At 31.0% G+C, this 23,545-nt stretch overlaps 1 long non-coding RNA gene across 1 annotated transcript; it reads left to right on the plus strand.

Annotated features, from left to right (window-relative positions):
- The first annotated feature begins 17,688 nt into the window (after positions 1 to 17,688).
- LOC134276968 (uncharacterized) lies at positions 17,689 to 23,270 on the plus strand. The gene is made up of 3 exons (XR_009994151.1): positions 17,689 to 17,838; positions 20,014 to 20,039; positions 23,131 to 23,270. It is a non-coding gene; the product is annotated as an uncharacterized LOC134276968 (long non-coding RNA).
- Positions 23,271 to 23,545: the final 275 nt, after the last annotated feature.

Here is a 23,545-nt window from a genome sequence, read left to right on the forward strand (position 1 = left end):
TGATCGATTTTTGATCGATATTCCGTGATTTATTGGTTTGTGAATGTGAGAATCGCTAGCCACACCTTAACTTGAACTTTCACACCTACAAAATGAGGGCGGTGCAGGGACAATGGAACTTCAAAGACGACCCCAACACCCTAAAATCACACATTTATCGACAACAGTTTAAAACATTGCACCTCAGGAAATGACGTAATAGGTTGTTGCATCTTTATTTTGTTTGAAAATATATTACTGGAATTTTATCGTTGAAAAATCTTATGTCATTGAATGCTTAAAACAGAAGCGGTATCACTTTACTTGTTGCATTCTTTTTTTTTTTTCATATTCAATGACAATTTCTGCAAACAATTCCACCTTTTCATACAATAAGTCTTTTGTACATTCAAAAATATTCAAACTAAAGTCTCAATTTTCCATCAACACAAACACTTGTATTTCGTCTGTTACAATGATTAGTCAAGTTTTCCAAACTGTTATTCAATGAAAGGCCGTGGAAACCGTATGATGTTCTCGCTAAAATAATATACAGAGAAAATGCCACATAAGCAATCAAGAGTTTCTTCTGACACGATTTCACCCCCAGACCAACCAAAGCTTGCACGCAAACTATGAAAACCAATATCCTTCAAGTGAGGCGACCATGATTTCTTTGGAATCTAACAAACGTGCACTTGTGTAAAAGAAGTCAGGAATTTTATTTCTTACTACAACCACTAAAAATCATTACAGGAGAAGTTCAGATATTTCAGTCTCTGCCATGAGAACCCAGTCCTATTGGTTTGTCCCATCAGTAAGGCGTCTGAGGGGCAGCGAAGGGGGGTCCGAGAAAAATGCACAGTCACAGGACATCACCCTGCCTCCGTGGGAAAATGCTACCGTTTAACAGTTTCAGTTTAACTGTTTACGTAGCATGTCTACATTATGAACAAAGCTACATTTTATTCGAGTGGTAAATATTTTGACTTTTAGGATGTGGCATTTCATTTCGTGTAATATGGTCCGAATTCTGTTTTTTGGGAAAGGTTAAGAAACGATGTGTTTTTATTTATTGTATATATTTTATGTGTGTTACAAATACATGATGAAGAGAAAGTTTATAATTCGTTTGCTCTGATAAGAATAAAAAATGAAATATAACATGACTTCAGCATAAATTTTGACATTTCAAATATTAATAATTGTTTACATGTATATGGTTCATTCTTAACATTTCAAGAAAGTAAACTAGCGACAGACAAAAATAATTTAAATGCATTTCCATAACCTTTCATACTTTTATCGCAATAATCTTTTCGGTGAACAAATTACATTTATATTTATCAAGGAATAATTTATCAGAAAATGCACAATTTTTGCATATCACTACAGTTTTCTTTTCATAGATTTTCAAACTGAGATGGCCTTAGTTTCATATTATAAAAACCTTCAGATAGGGGGCACTGAACATGGGTTTTACTGACATTGATTGATCAGAAAGGAAAATAAAAAGGACATTGCTCGAAAAATTTCTTCAAATTTACGCTGACAGAAATTGCAAGTTTCTTTGCAATCACGAGAAAGAACATATCAAAATCTCCTTCATGAATGTATTTTCTACTTTTCTAGCTGTTCATAAATACCTGAGTTTTATTATTTTATTAACTACCCATATCTTACATCCTTTTCCCTACTCTATTACAATAAAATAAGATAAGATAAGATTCACTGAAATTGACACTATTTTACTGAGAGTCAACAGTTGTTACTTTCTCTAATATTCAAAATCTTGCATATCATTGAATATGAAACTTGATTCTGAATATGAGTCAGAAGCGAGTCTTGTAGTTGTTTTTCCGATTATACACTCTTTTGAATTTACAAATGGCAATAAATACTCAAAAATCTGTAGTGCCACCTGTAGGACATGGTGATAGTCTAATTTTGACTATTGTCTAGTATAGCAACACTTCACAGGAGTCTAGATTCATATTATCAGAGAAACTCGAGATTTCGATATCTTACATGTAAGTCATCCCTTCTAATTTTTATACTTACTTTGTAGACTCGGAGCAAAATTCGTTAATATTCGGTGTCATTTTTAAACAAATGTGATTAAATAAACAAAAATGAAACATTTCTATGCAAGGAAAAAAGTCAGCATAAAACTCTTTAACATCATTTATTCAGAAATTATCACTACGATGCTGATCTAAGCGCCACATCCAATTAAAGCCAATTCAAGAAAATTAGCAACATTTTGTAACCAATAAGTTAACTCTTATAAAACACTCAACGGAATAAATTTTCTCAGGATGAACTGCAATTCCATTTGTAAACAGAAAACAGCCGTTCCCGTAGGCAAGCCAACGCTTAGCAATTTGCTATTAACGCGACCCGAGGTATGGTATATCCGACCTTTTGCTCTAAGAGTTATTTCTTATGTGAAATATTATTTATTCTCATAGAGAACATTTTCACTCTCATTTAATCAGCTGTTAGAAGAAGAATTAATAAGCCGTGCATGCAGAGGGCCCCCCATCCATATAACGAGCCAATTCCAAATTGCTACCAATCACTGCATACTCCAGCCGTTAGCTCTGTAATTCTTGAAAGCAGAATCGGCAGTTTATGGGACGCCGTAGATTAACTAATTATCATAACCGTCAAAAATTATAGACACGTCAATTAAATTCACACACTAAGCTCCTGAGAAAATCAAGTCGAAAACGCTTTTTTTCTGTTGCCACACACAAAATTATTAAGCCAAAACGAGGCTGAGAATTATTGTCTTTTTCAGGACACATAATTAAGGAATCTGGTGCCCCGATCCGGGGGAGAGTGAACTCTTAGTTGGAATTTTAAGTGTCGGGATTAATAAATTTCCGAAAGAACGACAAACCTTAAGCTAATCTCAGTAACGAAATGCAAATTTGCCTGAAAAATTGCAATTTCGTTTTACGAGTTAAATAGTATGTTTAAAGATAATTATTTGATATAAATCTAAATTGTGCTGGAGCTTTTTCATAATAATTTTGATTTGTTTTCATTAAATGTATGAAACATGAAAAAAATATTTTGAACTTGATTTTTTTCCCGTTAATTTTTATTAACAATCATTTCGTAGTTTTCTGAAAAAAAAAAACTACGCATGGGACCTCTTAATATAAGTGTATTTACTAGTAATTGAGATTATATTATATAAGTCCCAAATTGAATTTTTGATGAATATAAAAGAATAAACAAGTTAAAATATAAAATTGCAAATGTTTAAGCAGCGTTAAAAAAGTCCCTAGCTAAGTTAGATGAATCATTTTCCTTGTGTCACCAGTTTACAATGCAAGACTGGTAATTCTGATTTTGAAAGAAGCGACCATCTTTGCGGTTGAAGTGTTAATATCTTCGTGAAATAGTTTAAAAACTTAAGAAATCTCCAGCTTTTCTTATATTTTTTATCACAATGAAAGAAAATGTTCAAGTTTTTTAAATATAAAGAAATTGTACAAGTAAAGAGATCAGTTTCAAAAACCTTATTTCAGATACAATAAGAAATGAGGTACATGTAAATGCTTGACTTATCGAGAGAACCTGAAGGGATTATTCATAAAATAAAGATAATGAAATGATTTTTCAATATTTTCTCGAAAGAATAGTCTAATTGCTGTCCGTTATTTGCAGATATTTTTTCCCATTCATATAAATCAGAATTTATTCAAAATCGTACGCGTCCACATGAAAAGAAGAGCGCCTCCTGCCGTGACCTTTGATTTTACATACAGATATACGTATAGATCGTATTATCAATTAATAATTTCGATATTTATTTCATAAACTGGTACCATCTTGTAAATTTCTCATTGGTTGTAAATTTTAAATTTACAACCTGTTACTATCTTAATTCGATATATCTCAGAGAACTCGGAATTAAATACACCGCAGGAACTTACAAATCTGCTTAGTGTTTGGACATCTATTTTATACAGACATAAAGATATTGCTGGCAAAATATACGACAAAACATAATGAAAAATGTAATGAATTCAACTGTTCTATTGTCGACTCCCTTAATTTATGTAGCAGTATTGCAATATCACTTGCATAAGGAGTTTATGTCTCAGTTTATCCCTTACGTAGTAAGCAAGCTATTGACAAAAACTTTTACGATAAAAAAATGAACATCAGTTTCGTTTAACGTTATCGTTTCGTAAACTATGTGATTGAAGCAATGAGATGGATAGCAAATAAATCTGTTACATGTAACTACTGATTAGTCGAATGATGCTTTATAAAACAGCTTTTCACACCAAATTTTTCAGTTTGCTCGAGTATAACAAGGAACGGATGTATTGGGTGGACATGGAACACTTTCTTCTCTATGACACCCGATCCACCTTTGATGTTTTCAGAGGTCAAAGTTTTGCTTTAATCCTAATTTGTATGAATTGTTCCAAAGGACTATTGAACTTGATTACTGTTCGCTCATCGTCATATATTATTATTATTATATACATGTAAGGTATATTATAAGCATAAATTTTTGCTATAGATATAATATCTAGCCTGTTTTGAAGTATTCAGAAATGGGAAAGGAATACGATTAACTGCATGTGCGTGTTTAGATCGACTGATTTCTACATACAAAGCATGAGAGGATATTGCCCTCTTACTGAAGGGCGTATTAATTTTTTTTTTAGAATTTTAAGAAGAATTTGGATTTAAATTCTCCAGATATAATTCAATTTAAACTCATACAGATGTAGTTTTATGGAGGAAATAGCATTTCATAGGAACTTGGATTTAATTCTGCAAGTGTTATCTAACTTACACTTAAAAAATAATCCCCTTTATTTGTAATGACTTCTCTAGAACCCTTTATAGGTTTAAGGATTCTCAGCAACCAAATTGAATTTTATGCAACCAAATTTACACTAGTACCAGGTAGTTAAACTCGATAAAAAAAACTTCATAAAAATCCTTACAAGCAACGATATCTGGATCTTAAAGCGTTCTTCAAACATTCTCACAGAAATGCTAAAAGCCGTAAAGAAGAAAGTTAATATTAATTTCAAGTGAAAAAAAATGACTTGCATGAACGATACTATCAAACGTATGACTTTGAAATACTATAAGCAACCATTGGTTACACACGATAATTAGAAATGACCATTCAATGGAAATGGAAAGATTTTATATCTTGCCATATATCGTTACTTCTCACTAAGATATTGGAAGTAGTGAAGGAAAAACTTCAAAAGTACTGCGCAACAATATATTCTAGAAGTGGTATGAATCAGATGTGGACACTCAAAAACCTCAAAGAACTTTTGGACAATTTGAAATCACAAGATTTTACCAAAATCAACAGCTTAAAACTTACGACTTTTCAACTTTATACACAACCATTTACAACGATAAATTAAAGTCCAGGCTTTTTGATACCATTGACAGCTGCTTTTTCAATAAAAATGGAACTCGTAAATTTACTTACCTGGTCATTGGTCATTTGCAAAATTATTTTGTTAAAACAAATTCTGATTGCACACACAAGTACTCTGAAGTTGACATCAAAAAGATACTTGAGTTTCTGATTGACAATATCTATGTGGTTTTTGGAGACCAAGTATTTCAACAATCTGTTGGAATTGCCATGGGTACCGATTGCGCTCAGTTATTATCAGACCCATTTTTATATTCATATGAAGCAGAATTTGTGCAAAATGTAATGCGTGAAAAGAAGAAAACACTTAATTGTTGTGGCATTGAACTCGACATTTAGATGTATCGACGACGTATTGTCAATTATTAATGGTCATTTCCATTCTTACGTCGATACGATATATCCTGGTGAGCTTGAGATATAAGATTCCACAGAGTCTGACACATCTGTTTCATACTTGAAACAAGTTGATGAAACAAGAATATTAACAGTCTCGTTTAAAGTAATCATTTCGTAAATTCAATGGTCGATACAATGACCTTGTCAGCAAATACAATTTATCATTGACACAAATCATTGACACAAATGCTGACTGACGTTTTTCATACTAATTGCTAGGCCATTATTTATACACTGAATTAACGACGGATTTTTCCCGATCATGACAAGGAGCACACGGCGGGTGTGACCTGTCAGCAGGGGATGCTCACTCCTCCATGGCACTTGATCCTACCTCTGATGTTTCGGAAGTCCGTGTTTGCTCTGCTCCTATTTTGTATTGTTTTATGGACTTTGATATTGAATACTGTTAACTTCGTTACCTCCATTTCCTTATTACATATACATGTATAATGGAATATGAAGAAAAGGAAAAGTATTCAATCTCAGGGTCCATTTAAACAACAGAAATAGGAAGCAGAGCAAACACAGGCCTCAAAAAACATTGTTGCGGGATCAGGTACATGTACCATGGAGGAATAATCCACCGGCGACCATTCACACCCGACGTTTGCTCCTTGTCTAGATCAGGCGAACGAAAAGTATCGAATATATGTCAATGTGTAAATACTGAGCCAACAGTAAGTATAATTAATCAGTCAGTACAGTGAATTTGATCTAATGATAGTTGTTTTTTTGATAAGGTCATTAAATTGACTATAATAGACATTATGAAATAAAAACTTCACACGAGAATAATGATATTCTTGTTTCATCGGTTTATTAATCAAAAGTTTGCTTCATTTTCAGAAATTAATTTTACATTTTTGAATTTCAAAATGGCCAAGGGAGAATGAAATATATGAAGATAACGAACAGTATTCAAGCTCAAAAGTCCATTAACAATACAGTATACATATAGGAGCAGAGCAAACAAGAACCTCCTCCGAAACATCCATCCCCTGCCGACCAGTCACACACACGGTGTGCTCCTTGTCATGATCAGGAAAAAATATGTTGTCAATTTAGTGTGTAAATAATGGACTAACAAATAATATGAAAAATTTAACGTCTGTCAGCATTTGACTCAATGATAAATTTTATTTGCAGACAAGGTCATTGTATCGGCAATAGAACCTAAGAAATGATGGCTTTAAACGAGACTGTTGATATTCTTGTTTCATCAATTTGTTTGTCAATAATTTACCTCGTTTTAGAAATTGTACATTTGTAGATTATGCTCTTGCTTATCGAATCAACTGAGAGATATCAACTGCGTATGCACGTGATGAAGGTATATTGCTGCATAAGTAAGGAATGTTGACGATTGAAAAGTTAGAGTCTTCACGTTTATCATAAAGCTTCGTTGCTTAATTACCATTAACGTCTTTTAAAAGTAAAATACCACCCCATCCCACCCCCCCCCCCCCCAAAAAAAAAAAAAAAACAAACAAACAAAAAACAAAAAAAAAAAAAAAAAAAAACAAAAAAAAAAAAAAAAAAAAAAAAAAAAAAAAAAACAAAAAACATGCAGATGTATCAGTCTCTGTTGTGTTTTTTTTTTAAATTTCAATCTCGATTGGATAAAACGAATTGCTAAATTAATGGGAGTAACTATTGTTTATTAATATTGACAATTCATCGTCAATATACCTAATTTTCAAGTCAAAGGCCACAACAGTTGTTTTCTTCTCAAGAAAATTTTGAATATATGAATAGGAAAATAGGTCTGCGTATCAGGGCGCAATTGATACCTATGGAAATTCAATCAGATTATTGAAAGGCCAGATCTAAAAAAAAACCAAAACAAAACTTTTTAAGTTTAATTTTATTATTTTAGTAATTTTAAATTACCGAGTAAATCCAGTTTATTTTATTAATTGGGAGTATATATATATATTGTACCATATATAATACGTATTATAACTGCTTGCAGCAAAAGTTAATTATTTAAGGAATGACTCTAATTCTTGGCCAACTTATCGAGTATAACCTGGTTTGGGTCAGTTTACGCTTTATAATCCGCGAAGCGGATTATCTGTTTACATGAGGTAAGATCGAGTAACTGTTTGAAGTTAAAGGTACATTTATTAAATCTGGAATTTTCCATGGATTCCGAGGACTGGAAATGAGGGGATTGCATGGATAAGATGATAAAGCTGGTCGTCAAGGGGGTGTGTCCCCATGCAAAACCAGATTATACAAAATATTTTGCGTTCCTTTTTGGAAATCAACCAATGAGAGACGAGAATATAAACAAAATTAAATTATACAGGTATGTCCTAGTCTCCGTTTTTTTAGCAAGATAAAAAAATAAAGATTTGTTTTACCATGATTGATTGATTATTATTGTTTAACACCGAGTCTGGAATGTAAGGGTTGATTACACAGGACTTAATACCTTTTTTTCATATAAAAATATGCAATTGCAATGAAAACATATTGAAGTTATACAGAATAATGGCTTATCTTTGCTACAGACACAATCAATTTATTTCTTTTTAAGTTTATGTCTTACGTAAGATGTGATTTCGAACAAAAATGAAATTCTTCAACCTTATTTGAACATAAAAAAGGAAACTTTTGCTGTCGATTCGATTTGGAAATGTAAATGACCTTAATGTATTATCAATTACACTGTAACAATGGTTACATATACTTCATTCAAATGAGAACTGTTTTTTTTTAAATATTTGAATATTTACCAGTATAAACGTTAATGGTAGCCCAACTACCAAATTTTATGAGAAACGTGATAACTTTCCTCTATAGTCAACTTCTCTTATTTATGTCGCAATTTATGCATAATGAATCGATTTCTCCCTGTTGACACGATACGTAAAAGCTTTCTTTACGTACTAACATTTTCTTAAGGGAGCCAAACTGTTAACTAAAAAAAATGAAACAAATTAACAGTCTCGTTTAAAGTCATTATTTCTTAAATTCTTTGGTCGGTACAATGACCTTATCAGCAGATACACTCTTTCATTTATTCGAATGCTGACTGACCACTTTTCTAAATTATTTGTTATGCTTTTATTTGCTCAATAAATTATCTATGGATAATTTTTCTTTTTTCCGAACATGAAATGCGTCCTACGTAGGTGCAACTGGAAGACAGGGAATGCTTACTCTTTCATGACACTTGATATGACCTCTGGTGTCTTTAGAAGTCTCTTTGCTCTACTCCTGATTATTTATATGATAATAAAGATTTTGAATATAGTTTACTGAAACTAAAATGCTTCTATACAGGCCAGGGTACAGAACTACTAATATTTTAGGTAACTCTAGTTTTAATACAAAGATTAATGATCAGAAGTGATTTCTGAAATGCTAATATGTCTAGTTTAATTATCAGGTTGTACTGTTAATATAGGCTATAACAGGTCTACTAATTTTTTGTTACTGTAGTATTATCATAGAAGTTACTAAAAGGTATATTTCTAAAGTACATTTCTAAAAGTACACGTATTAATTATATAATGTATTTTTGTCACAAAGAAATAAACATTGAAGTTATTATATTTGTTATGACTTACAAGAGATGGTTATAAAATAACATCATCTACAAACACAAGGATGTATAAAGCATCAAGTGTTATATACATGTAATTCTAAACAGTAAGTCAATTTTATATGTAAGAATTATGGAAGAATAATTTTATACATCGTTAGACAAATTATTTACAAGAACTTTTAAAAGATTTTCTATGTTTTCTTTGTTTATTTGATCTATACAAATAGAACAATGTATAATCTATTTTTATGTTATACCTTAATTAATGATAAATGTTAATACATATATATCTGATTATCTATGATTTCCTATAACCATTCTGTTTCTATCTAGATATATCGAATGAAACTTTTATTAACACAGATGACACAGAGATACAGTACATATAGATGACACAAAAACTGCCTACATATAAAAGAAATTTTAACCATTTCAATGATACCCTGGACTCCCGAGTAATAATATATCAAAAAAGTAGAGAATTTATCAAGATTGGTTTCATAATTGATAAGTTGATGTTGACTGTGTCGCGTTGTTGGATTGTTAAATCTTAATCAACTTCATCAATACCTCCTCGTTCTCTTCAGGATATAGTGATGTAACAGCAGATAACAGGAATTATATTATTAACAAACGCAGTATAGGTCAAGTGAAATAGAAGCCTCGTCAGAAACAAAAAACTTCCAAATTGGCTAGTTCATTTTCAGCCTGTCAAACATAATTGAAAATGCACAGAAAGGTGGCAAGGCTGGTGTTTTCTTACGCTCAATTATAGCAAATATAAATCAGCAATGCACAACAAATCTATAACGAGAATTCGATCCTTCTTTTCGAGTTTGACACTATTACATAATTACAAAAGCTTGCAGCAGGCGACATTCTTCTTGGAAATATTTATTTGTAAATTTCATCTGTTGCATAAAATTTATGTTTAGAATAAAAAAGACCTTGTTGAAACATTGAAATTGGATAACAGTTTTGTCGAAAGGTATCCAGACAAGTATTGTTTAGTTATTAAGTATGTCCTGGAGCTTAAAGCACATTAGCTTTTATTGCAACAAGAAGCTACATTTGTAATTGATATTTGACGACATTGTAACTTAGGACATTTTAGTAAAAGTCTTAAATAAACGGCCCTGCCCTTAGCTAAAATACACCAATATTACAAATCAATTGCAAATTGTCAAGTTTTAATGATAAATTCTGCGCGTGGCAGTTTTGCGCATGCGCAGCAATGTGCTAAGACATCAAGATGCAAGGCAATTGATTTGAATAAAAGTTTTTAAAAATAAGATGTAATTTCTTTTTAATCTGATTTAAAGCAGCGATTTTTGACGATCCGAAAAATTTATATGATTTCGATTTTGGTTGATAAGAAGAGCTTAGTATTAGGTTGAGATGTAATGGGTAGATGTTTTTGCATTTAATGCGCAACATCAAATGAAGAAAAGATGCATGACGGAGATTTTGGCTGTCGATCTTCGTGTTATGCGCCCATATCTTAAAAAACTGTCTACATTTATGCTTTATGATCACAGGCGAGGCATCCAAATCCTTCCACTGAAATACAGGTAATTTGTATTGTATATGAACCAGAAAAATACTAATAATGCAAAATTCAAGTAATAACTGCCAAAAAACTGTTTTTAGACTCAATGAGGTACCAAAAACATGCCAATTTGGTATTTATTTTCCTATAAATAGAATTCAAAAGTGTGTGCATAACAATAAATTCAATGCCAGATGTACTGTTTAATTATTTTAATCCATTTTAGTACTACTAAAACAAAATTCAAAGGAAAGTTAAGGAACTCAAAGCAAACAGAAACCGAAGACAAATTTGACAATCAAACACTATTATATCCATAAATGATATCAGTTACTTTAACACAAACGATATAATATCGTTCTGTAGGACCTCGGTATACTTTGCAAAAGTAACGAAGGTACGGAGACAATTTATGCGCAGATGCTCTTTGTAAATATTCTACACCTTTTTATTCCTTTTACTTGGGAGACAATTCTACATTGTCGTAAGACGACAGACCGTCGGCAGCGATTTAGGTGTGAAACGTGGTTTATTCTTAAAATTTGACCATAAATATTCATATACTTTATAGAAAGTAGCTAGAGGGCTTCCTCTGAAAGTATAAATTATGCTAGATATGGTTTTACCCAGTACGAAGATACATATCTAATGCGCCAGTATTAATGCCCTATGTATGTTAATGTTGAAACTTACTTTCACCTTTCATTTAAGGATAGCAATGTGATTTTCTCTGTAAATTATACACAGTATTTATACAGTGTAATGCTTTTTACCCACCTCATTTAAAATGACTCACATTGATATTCCTGACACTAAGTATTCTGATATTTATTGTTGTGCACGAAGTTGACTTTTCTATTGAAGCAAACATGAGGACATTTTCTCACCTAAACGACTTTTTGATATATTTTGGAGGAAATATGATTTTGGTTATATTTTTCAGACGATATAGAGGTATCTATAGATAAATGTACATGTCAAAAATATAAAACTTAAGAAACATTGAACAACATACAATTGAAAAGAAAGAAAAAGAAGATACTTTATTTGTTAATCATTTATTATTAAATAATTTTTGAGAATAAAGGAATAAACTATATAGATGGAAAGTTCAGAGACAGTACTACTAAAATATAAAGTAATGCATGCAAAATTTAGTAGAAGCGATATCTTTGAATTTATTTAAGATGAAAAAATGATTTGTTGTTTCTTTCGTCAAATGTTTTCTCGACACGTCACATTTTAGCCTTATATGTTGATTTAAAAAGATAAGAAATTCGTTTGTGTTTCCAATTAAAATATTTAAAAAATAAAGGGGGATGAATTAGAAAAAAAAATACAGAAATAATATATGTACATAACATAACATACTCCACTTGAAACACAAACTGGTACAATAAGATAGTGATAGTACGTATAAAAGAGAAAGAATATAAATGGAATGAGTAGTGCTATGAAAGTAGTACAAAACAATAGGTATTTGACTTCATGAAGGACAAATATGTCTTGAGAATATAAGAATTCGAAATTTAACGTATTTCAAAGTGTTTTTTCATTCATGCCTCATTCTGAGATATTGCAGTAAAGTCCCATTAAGTGTTTACTGATTAGACGTAAAATATATTATTTTGATTTTTTAAGGAAAAAAAATCTCAATTTAGTGTTTCAGATTTATTTGTCTCGAAGAAAAATTTTGCATTAGATAATGTTTCATTATTTCCAAGACACGTCTAATTTCCGAAAACAAACATATTCCAAAAGTACAAAATTAAAAATAGTACAAAAACTGAAAGAGAAGAATTTAAGCAATCCTGTATTTGGTAGGGAAGGAGTGGAGGATATGAATGATTTTTTATTGTCCAGGACAAAATAAAGGGGGGATTTTTTACTCTTTTTTTCTTCTAATTCAAAGTGGTATGAGGCAAATTGTCTCAAAACCATTTTGAACATATGATTTATATACTTTTTAACACCTTGTTTTTGCTTTGTGTAACATAATTATAACCATGTTTCAAACTATCTTATATTTTTTTTCTATTAAAAATATGTATTTTGTTTAAAGTGATCACTTCTATTTCCTTGATATCATGAATATATATATTTTTTTATTTTAAAATGCATCGAAATGCTTGATCATATTTATATATTATCATAATGAAATATACGGAGATAACGAACCGTATTCAAGCTCAAAGGTCAATTGGACAATACAAATCACAAGCAGAGTAAATGCGGACGTTTAAAACATTGGAATAAGTAAGAATTATTTTATAAAGGCTACATCAATGACAATTTATGAAAAAAATATCATGAAATTACTTTATTTTATGGTTTCTTATTTTACTGAATAAAAATCAAACTCTGCCAGAAATTATTCTGTTTCGTCGATATCGTAAACAGAATATTAATATGAAAAATATATATGCATATAATTATTCTCCATTTCACAAAATATGTCTCTAAATTTTTTAATAAAACTGCATATATCTAGAATATGAAACCTTAGAAATGATTACTTCAAAATTGTGTCCTTTTTACTATACCCCGGAACATGTAGTAATATATTAACAATTGTTATTTCTAGGAATATCAATTTAATCTATTCTTCAAAGAAGGTAATATAATATTCATATAATATAACACATTTCTTTTGTTGCATTAATTCTTTGTTAATTTCGATAATAATATCTTAAATTGTATTTATAAAATACAGTATTCAAACCCAAAAATATATGACATTTTGCATCTAGATGTACAGCTTTTTAAATATAATGAATGAAACTTATTAAAGTTACTTTATATAAAAGTCACTAAAATGATTTTTATCCTTTTTCCAAAACGGGTATCACTTGATAATTAAGCAAAGGTATGTCTACCCTAAAAGGGGGTTGTGACAAAGTCCATTATGTTTGGCGCCAATAGGATTATGTTTGACAAGGTAAGTCAGCCACCTGTGACGAGACAGGTGTAAATACTAAGATACATGTAACTTTCTGATTATCTGGGTGATATCTATATGTGTATACATAAAATCAAACAGAAAAATACCAGATATGGTGGCTTATTTGACCTTAAGTATGAATTTATATCTGACATCTCTTTTGACACAGTAAGAAAAAAGGCACAGACCACCGCAATTGTTTGTATATCAGTAAAGTAAATCAGTTTAATGTCTATAGTTAAGTGATTTATGCTTCTTTATTTATATCCAATAATATTTAAATACTAAAATGACAATAAACACTCATTATCCAATAATTATCGAATTTTCACACCACACGTCACGACTGAGAAAGACTCCAAATCTAGATTAGAATAATAAAAAACGGAATGAATAAACAGATCAATAAAATGTTTTAATTGAAAAGAAAGATAACAATGAAAGTATACCTTTTGTGTGAAATGTAGTGAAAATGACGAGTACAATGTAATCAAATTGTCAAGTCCACTGAAACAATACACACACCAGAAGCAGAGCATACTTGAACCTCTAATTAAAACATTAAAGGTGGGATCATACCGGTATGCCATGGAGGAGTAAGTATCCCTTATGCTGACTTTAAATTAATGGTCTGTTGAAATCCTTGTTTAATCAACTTGTTTGTTCATAGCTTGCCGCGTTTTAGAAAATGTTTATAAGTAGAGCTTGCTCTTGTGTATCGAAGCAACTGGAAATATGTTATTTTAACATTGTCCAAACTTTTCGATCCCCCCTGTCATGTACACGTGTATCAGTATACCTTTGACTCCTTGTATGGAAATGGTATTTTTATGTTTTGATTGCGTTTTTGCGCAATTTATAAATATTTCCTAAATAAGTGTTGTGAAATTGAATGTTATAATATTGGCAATGGACATAGAGCAGCTACGATTTGAATAAAAATATAATTATCCATTTGTGTTTTCATTTATCATTGTTTCATATGCATGTACTCTGTGTATTTTATTTAAATATTATTTCATATGGTTTGTATAAAAGGACAATTAGTATATTTACTAGGCATGTAAAATTCAAGATGTTACTATCTGCAGTTAAGGCGTCTTTCTAGACAAAACTAACTTAAAAGTGTTTTAAAGCGCAACTGAAGAAAAGGGTTTGGTTTAGAAAAATAAAACACTTTGTGATGGTTTCCATGCACGCATTGTGTGTCACAAAAATTGGTCATTGACTTTTCGGTCAATAAAAAGATCCTGAAATTCTCCCGTCTTTGTAAACAAACTTGTAGGAAAAAATGAAAGCTGTCAGAAAGCACGACGTGAAACATTGAAATCCAACTTTACATCTAGGGAACTGGGAATGCTGCGATAGTTCTTTTTCTCTCTAGGGAAAACAAGGTTCTGTTCACCTCTCGCCATTAGAACATACATAACCGAGCATCATCACTTATATAGGAGTTAATGTAAATAAACTGAAGGATTGATGTAGGCCATGTGTAAGTGTGTACAAAATAAAAACGACAACTAGTGCACCGCCTCACCACGGGAATCAATGTGTCACCTGTTCCTGGTTCTGGTGTTTAGAATATTGATGAAACATGTCTACAGTATGATTTATGACCAAGACTGGACGAGAGAAATGTGTATTAAATTCTACAAAACTCCATCGTAGAATATATTAATTTTGATATTTGATATTCCTTGCAAGTTCCTGACTTCATTTTTCTTCATTTATCGTGTTTGCATGTAAGAAAGGGTCTTTAAGTGCAAGAAGGGTAGAGTAGCTCCTTTATGATATTAACACGCCAATTTTATATAGTAATGATCTGCTCTTTGAAATATTATTATTACCCGAGAGCGAAAACGTATAAAACTGTGGTCGGCCATTAAAGTGGTAGTAATGAAAGAGACATAATTTCAAACGTCTAGAGGACGGACCACACGAACAGATCTAAAGTGAGTAATTTGCGGCATCTCCAAATAAGCGTTTATGTGAAAAAGATTACATGCTTAGATTTTCACTGCAACGTTTTAATCAAAAGAGGAAGAGTCTTAATGATACTGAGCAAACATTCAGCCTTAAACTTTATTTGTAATGATTACAAATACCGCTCATTTCATTGAAAATACATTCTTAGGTCGAAAACAAATAATGAATAATGGCGAAAATAGTTGTCAAGAGGATTCACTCTAATTATGGAACTATATTTCCCTGAAACTAGACCATTTGTGTTGCGCTTGTTTCCTTTATGTACTCAGAGTAATTGCTCATAAAGAGTTGTCAACAAGAGTTGTAATTAAGAGAGAGAGAGACAGAGAGAGAGTCTAAAAGAAAACCAGAACAGGGGAACAATTAACAAAACAATACTTGAGAAAACTAACACAGGTGCACTTCGTAAGAAAATCCTTCTTCCGTGTTCTTTGTACTTTGTTAAGATCCTTGTTCGTGTATACCAAATGCTGTTAACGTATAAATTATGTATACCCGGATACATATATTTGTTGAAAACATCCCTTTTGCAAATGGACATTTTTCAGGCTTAAATCCGTACAGGTAACAATTCGAGGAATATTAATCAGTAAACACACGCTACATTCTAGTTTTATCCATTCCTATTTGAAAACGCGTTAAAATATTATTCACAAAATTTTAATAATAATTTTCATGTTCTAAATTAATTAAGAAAAATTTTGTTACAGCATAGTTGACAACTTTAAAAATTGTTGAATGAAATAATTTAAACTATTGTTAGGGGGTTGTTGGAAGATATATCTTTGTCGTATTTTTTTTAACTATTTGAATTATGTTTTATTTGAAATTTTGTAATAAAAAAGTTTTGAAAAAATATGTGTTTGTAGTTTCTTTTAAAGCTTCATTGTACGGTGGATTTATACTCCAGTAAAAGTACAATTTAACCATACATTATAATCTTTATTTGAAGAAAACATACCAGGAAAAGAGATTTTTTGTTCAAAGAAAAAGAGGGGGAGAACATTTTTAATTCTAGATTTATGAATGAACCTGATATAAAAAACACAACACAAATAGACAAGGATATTTTGTTTGAAAAGCTATTTTTAAAGTAGCACTTCAATGAATGATGAAATAGAACTCTCAAATTCAATTTAAAAATTCTTATCATTTTATTGTCAATGGAATTTCAAAATAACTTTCATTCGAACATAGTCAGAAATAAAGTGAAATTAGACTTCATCGAAACAGAGAAGATGTACGAGGTGAAGACAGATTTGCAGATAGCATTATGTTGGATGATTTACCCTTCAAATGAGATAACGAGAGTTGAAGAAAACTCAGAAATAACTCCTTCTCCCTCTAATCTCATCATTAGCAAAAATATACAAAGTCATGAAAATTATGTCCAAATAAAGAGAACCCCCATAAATCATACAATGATTACATCTTGGAGGGCCACAGTCAGCGGTCGATGAAGCATGGCTTGAATCTACCCTGGAATTAAAGTGAAAAAAATCAAGTAATTATTTTGAAAGTTTACGTTTTGGAAAAGCGATTTATGTAAACAGCCGTCTAACAGAATTAGTAGAATCCAGGTGTGAGGAAATGAATTATCAGCCATTTTATATCAATAGAGAAATTCTACACACATGTTGCAACAGTGTTTTGACTGTTTGAAGCGCTTCCAACAGATCTCTCGTATTACAGCAATGGTGAAACGGCAAAGATAGCGCGATAACGCGCGCGAGGATACCATACGACTGCCCGTTAAAATGATATCTTGTCTATCAGGAACCTAAAATATCAAAGCTAGAAAAATCAGATCCCATTGTCGGTTAAAGTGAAATATTTTATCGATAAGCATGTGTATTCTCCCTCTATATTTCTGTGTGTGCATAATATTTGTAGATTTATTTTAGACACGGCAAGAGATGCATGCGTGACATGGAATTTTATTCTGGATTGCTTCCCTTGATTTTTACATTAAACATTTATTAGAGGTAGGTCATAGTGATTTTTAGAATTTTACGGAGACGTCTAGAAAATGAATTTATTGATTTTTTTGATCGACATAATATTTGGGATACACTTTGTGAAAACAAAGGGATCTTTATGTTTTGTTGATATACATTCTATTTTTGCTGTTTTGGTATGAAAATAAAATCCTTATTCACAGCAAATATTAAATTTGTTTTTATAAAGTTATCCCATTGACTTCGTTAAAAACAGAATCAAAACATCGAGCTATGAGACCTAATTGTACACTGTTGCATGTAGAAATAAATAAACAGAAGTATCTTTTCAGCGTTTTTTAAACATCAAAGATTTTAAAAAATAATAAACTTAAGATCAAGAAAGTGAATCGATATTTCGAAGATAAAAATTCAACAGAAAAAAATCCTTAGTCGTGCTGTGAGCATATTATTCATGCTTTCGTGAGTATATGCTATAGCTTCAATATTTAATACAGTAGTTCATGTTTTGGTGTTATAAGTGAGTAGAGTTCAGACACATCAGAGTTCACGTGCCGCAAATAAAGCTCTTCTATTGCCTGAAGGTTCCGAATCCGCTCTCCGGCCAATCAATTCTCGTTTGTCTATTGAACTTTACGACCAGTGAGGGATTTACATCAGTCGGGGGAGAATTTTTTAGATTGCAATTCTGTCTTTATAGACTTAACCTTAAAAGGAAATTAAACTTGACTATTTTTTTTTCAAATCCAATATTCGATTTATATTTTTAATCCCAGAAAACCTGAATTTTTAATAGGGATGTGGAAAATATTTCGTTTGAATACTTTTGAAAAATCTTTTTTAAAAATAGAATGTTGAATCTATCAATAAAAGACATGCATAAAAAAACAAGTCTTGAAAATCTTTCGAGAAAACGACCTTTATTAGCATTTTGCACATGCCTTTAAAATTAATCTCTTTCATTTCACTTTTGAAAGAATAAAAGTAAGTAATTTCAAAAACAATTTAATATAATTATCAACTTCAGTATTCCACATTATTTTTGCCATAACATTTTTCATTTGAGGAAATTATACACAAGAATATACAATTAAAAAGAGTGGCATATTAATAAGATAAAAGTAAAATAATACAAGACATGTATATAAAAAAGACATTACATGGTGATAAATGTGTGCGGTCTATCCAATACCCCTAAAAACATACACCACATATTTACACGTATTGGGGATATTTTACAATTCGTGTGACATGAAAAGTAAACGGAATATATCATACACCACATCTTATTTGCAGAGCAGTTTTTTGCAGATTGGCGCCAGCATATAAATTCCAAGAATCAAAATTGGTCTAGGGTTGATAAGAAAACAAACCAACACACGTGCAACTGTCATTCAAAGTAAAAGCCTCGCCAGTGTATACATTGAAATTTTATTTTCCTTTTTATTGACGAACACGGTGTATATTGTGAAGTAGTTAGGATGATGGTAATGACATTTCATTGATAGATTCGAGGATCCGTATCTCTTTATGAAGATTTGTTATCAGTGTTTCTTTCATGACTGCGATAAGCAGCTATGCTGCATTTTATCAGGATCTGAATCTCAATAACGTAACGCTGAAAGACAACTCTGTACCATTTCTATTGGATCTGCTATATCTGAAGATTGATTGTTTTTATATAGTTATAGCTCTTTTGCAGCTACTTCCCAAAGAACCAATTGAATATTTGAAAATATTTAAAATATAATAATCATTAAACTGATATATTTTAACATAAATTCGGCCTTGTGCCCAGTTCCTGTGTAATTTGGAATTAAAATAAAAACTGTGTTCAAATCAAATCATAAATTCGGTTCAAATTCATGGGCTGATATTGATGTTACATATGTTTTAAAAAAGATTTTCAAACAAATAGATCAATTTAAGAAAGTTGATCGATATTTCAAATATTAACTATGTCAGATATTGGCTGATATATGAAACATTTTCTCACGAATTTGAGAAGGTTGAAAAGGAGAAGAGATTTGAAGACGTCATTTCCTTAATCTGTTTCAATGACATCTGCCAGGACTGTCACTAAATTTAGGAAAAGTTCATCGACTTCTCGGTTATTTCTCACATTCTTACGTTTGACTTACAATTGTTTCCAGCTCACAGTGACTAATGATTCATGTTCCTCCTTCAAATTTTGAATTGCAGGTCTGGGGGATAATTTCGAATGCTGGGTATGAAAATATACATATTTCAATCATGACATGTTCATCTGTGTGTTCTTAAATCAGTAGTTTAATTTCTCACTGTGTGTTTTTTTTAAAGGTTTTGTATGATATGGTCAGTGACTTGTTGAATAAATATCGAGGCATTTGTTTGAAAAACAAAAATCTGTTTTTCAAGAAATGGATCGTGACATTTTGGAGACTTATTTACCATTGTTTATTAATAATTCCTTTTCTTTTTAAAAGGGCAAAAATGTAAGGCTTGACTTTTCTGAGGATAAGGATGAATTTTATTTTTTGTAAATCTATGAAACATAAATCATAATTACCTCGTGCAGTTATGAGTCGTGGTCAAAACGTAATCAAATTCAAAGACAGGTTCATAGAACGTGCAAATTGAAGTCGATTCGATTTAAGAGCAATTAACGGCCATCAATCAGCTCTAGATAGACTACCTTTATCCGGAGAATCTCTGTCCTATCGTCAATCGACCATCTGCTCTCTTCTTTACAATAGTTGCAGTGACTTATCACCCTTCTAGAGGCCCTGGACATATCATCGCACCTCGATTGTTTGTGTTGTGCTATCTAGTTCCAACCAATTCCACGAAAGCTTGTCAGTTTTGCATTGGCTTTATTATGATAAATGTATCAACATCATTTGATTATATTAATCACCGTATAATTACACTGACTATTAGCTATTAATATTATCAGTATCTGCTTTTTCCTGAGCAAAAGGATGTGTAATGAAAAACATTGTCTTGTTATGTCTCTCTTATCTGCTTTTCTCATTACTTGCCTATCTCGGTATTTATGGTGCACTATTGGCAAAAGTAACCTTCAGGGAATGGCTAGTAAACGACATGATTTAATAAATATTCTTTTGTAAATGCTTAATGATGATAAATCGAACCTGATAAATGTTCAGAAGTCGAGAATTCTCCTTCGTCTTTTGCGAACTTAGCGCGGCGAGGAGACAATATTTTTCTCCATCCGTTTATGGGACCCTCGGTCAATTAAACAGGACCTATTTACCAAAACATACCATACTTTGACCGCGGACCTCACATTAACATAATGTTAATTTGTTATTTTTATGGCAAGAAGTTGAAATTTTAAAAGCCTTTCTATTGCACCATTACTAATCATTAAACTTTTATGCTAATTCGCCGTAATCCACGCTTTTTAGACTTTAGAATGAAAATATTCTCCTTTTAAAATTTGATCAAAGGCCGATTGGTTATGGACTTCCCACTATTTACACAACATAATAATTTATACGAATCGACACTGGCGCCAAAGTTTACATTAGACACAATAGAACCATCGTATAAATAAAATTATGAGTTAGTTAAACATAGAGGGCCTCCGCCATTCATCAAGGGATGAATGCAGTACGCCCAAAATCAAATCAAACACAATGTACAATATGACATGCGAGCCTCCTCGCTCAGTTCTGAACAGCTCGGCGAAATTGAAACTTTTTAAAAAAGGGAACTCTAAAATACACTTCAGTTTTTCTTATCAGATTAAGGGCGATAATATCCCATCTCATGTATTTGGCGTGTGCTCGCGTGACAAGGGTATTATCACACATGTACTGTGTGTATCTATTGGGTGTGTGTGTATTCGATATACTGTATTTGTTGCAGTTTGAATTATGTTTATTATATCAATTTTTTTTCAATTTCACATTTTTATTTTATTAGGGAGATTGTTTGAATAATATCTGTATGATTTACATATGTATAATATAGTCATTCTTTTATTTTTCTTATACTCTTTAAAACTGTTGGAAAATTTATATTATTTTGAAATTTTCAATATTTATCTCAAATAATTACATGTATCTTTCATGACAAACTTCTTATTTGTTTTTTATACTAAAGTGCCAAAAATGCAATATTTTCCTGCATATTATGAAAAGTTGTTTATTTCAATTTTTTTAAAATTAAACAAACTAAAGTTATTGAAATATACTTCAAAGTTTTTTTCCCCAATTCTTACGACGCAGAAAAACGATCAGAATTTTTTTTTATCATGAAACTAGTTTCTTTTTAATTTGTATTTTATTATAACAAATCAAATATAAAAATTTATTGCAAATGTATTATATATTAACGCTTTTTGTTTATATTTCTGGTTTAAGTTCCATATTTATTACGGAAGTAAACGTTAAAAATGCCATCCCACAATTTCAAATTAAAGATAATAATTAATTGCATATTCATAATAAAATTTCGTTTCCTGTTTTAATCGTTGCTTAAAGTTCCAATTTTTATTGCGGAAATGAAAGTAAAAGTATCATCCCACAATGTTCACAAGGTGTGTTTTCTCCACCGCTAACTTAACCACGTGAGTGGCCCGGAGGCTGAAAGGTACTCCCGCGGAACAAAATGGCGGAAATAAAATCCACATTTTATTACCCTACCCTGTAATTCCTATATTCAGTGACTTTCTACTAGAAATAATTGAACATAGTTTTATTAATGTTACAAATAATTTTAAGAATTTTTTATTTGTATACGATTAAATCAATTATTACACGCTCAAGCTATCAATGAAAATTAGTGTCTTAAAAATAAGCTTAAATATCTAACATTGTATATATATTCTTGAAAGCAGAAACTTACCGGGGTAACCCATTTATTCCAAATCAACAAAATAATGAATACTAAGTGTTTTAGACAACTTTTTCCTACAATAAACACACAAAACATAGCTCTGACATAAATGAGGATTTTTGATGCTTTTTAATGTTTTTTTTAATCTGCAGCTCTTTGAAGTTATGCTTAAATATAATATGTTTCATTCTAAGATAAGTAGTGGCTTGCTTATTTTAAAGTGGCATCATGCTTAATATAATTTTACAAAGTAAACATTAAGATATAGTAATACATTTTACATCTGTAAATATTCCTCCTAAATTTACGAATATTTACAAGTTTTTAAGAGTTATCAGGTCTGTGAACTATGCATGTAAATGTAGCAAAAAGGTAAGTTCTTTTTCACTAAATATAAAAAGAAAACGCTTACCAAATGTGCAATTGTTTTCCTTATCGTACAAAGTTAAGAGAATAACTTTCATTTTAAAACAGAATTGGGGAAAAAACAACAAATGAACAGATGAAACGGTTTGCTATGACAATGAATCCTTCTCACCAGAATGAATGTTCCTCTTTTGAAGCACACTGTCATACATGTAATCTTCAATGGAGGATAAATGTCAAACAGGCGTTAACTGTGAGTTTCGAAACATTTGCTAAAACTCATTTGCCATTTACAAATAACATATAAAAACATGGGTGCTTTGGAAAGTTGCAAGAAAATAATGGTTGTACTTATACCTGCTGATATATTTCAGCAGGTATAATTTTTTAAGTAACATAATTCCTTATAGTTAAATCTTGCATTACATGTAGTCAAACATGCAATAAAACAAGTTAGAGCAAAAAACACACTGAACAATATAAATCTTCGAAACTAAGAAAGAAGAAAAATTGTTCTGAAGAC

The sequence above is a fragment of the Saccostrea cucullata genome, unplaced genomic scaffold (assembly GCF_032062105.1).
Source record: "Saccostrea cucullata isolate Sc308-1 unplaced genomic scaffold, CSIRO_AGI_Scuc_v1 ctg1316, whole genome shotgun sequence".
In the NCBI taxonomy this organism is placed as follows: Eukaryota; Metazoa; Mollusca; class Bivalvia; order Ostreida; family Ostreidae; genus Saccostrea; species Saccostrea cuccullata.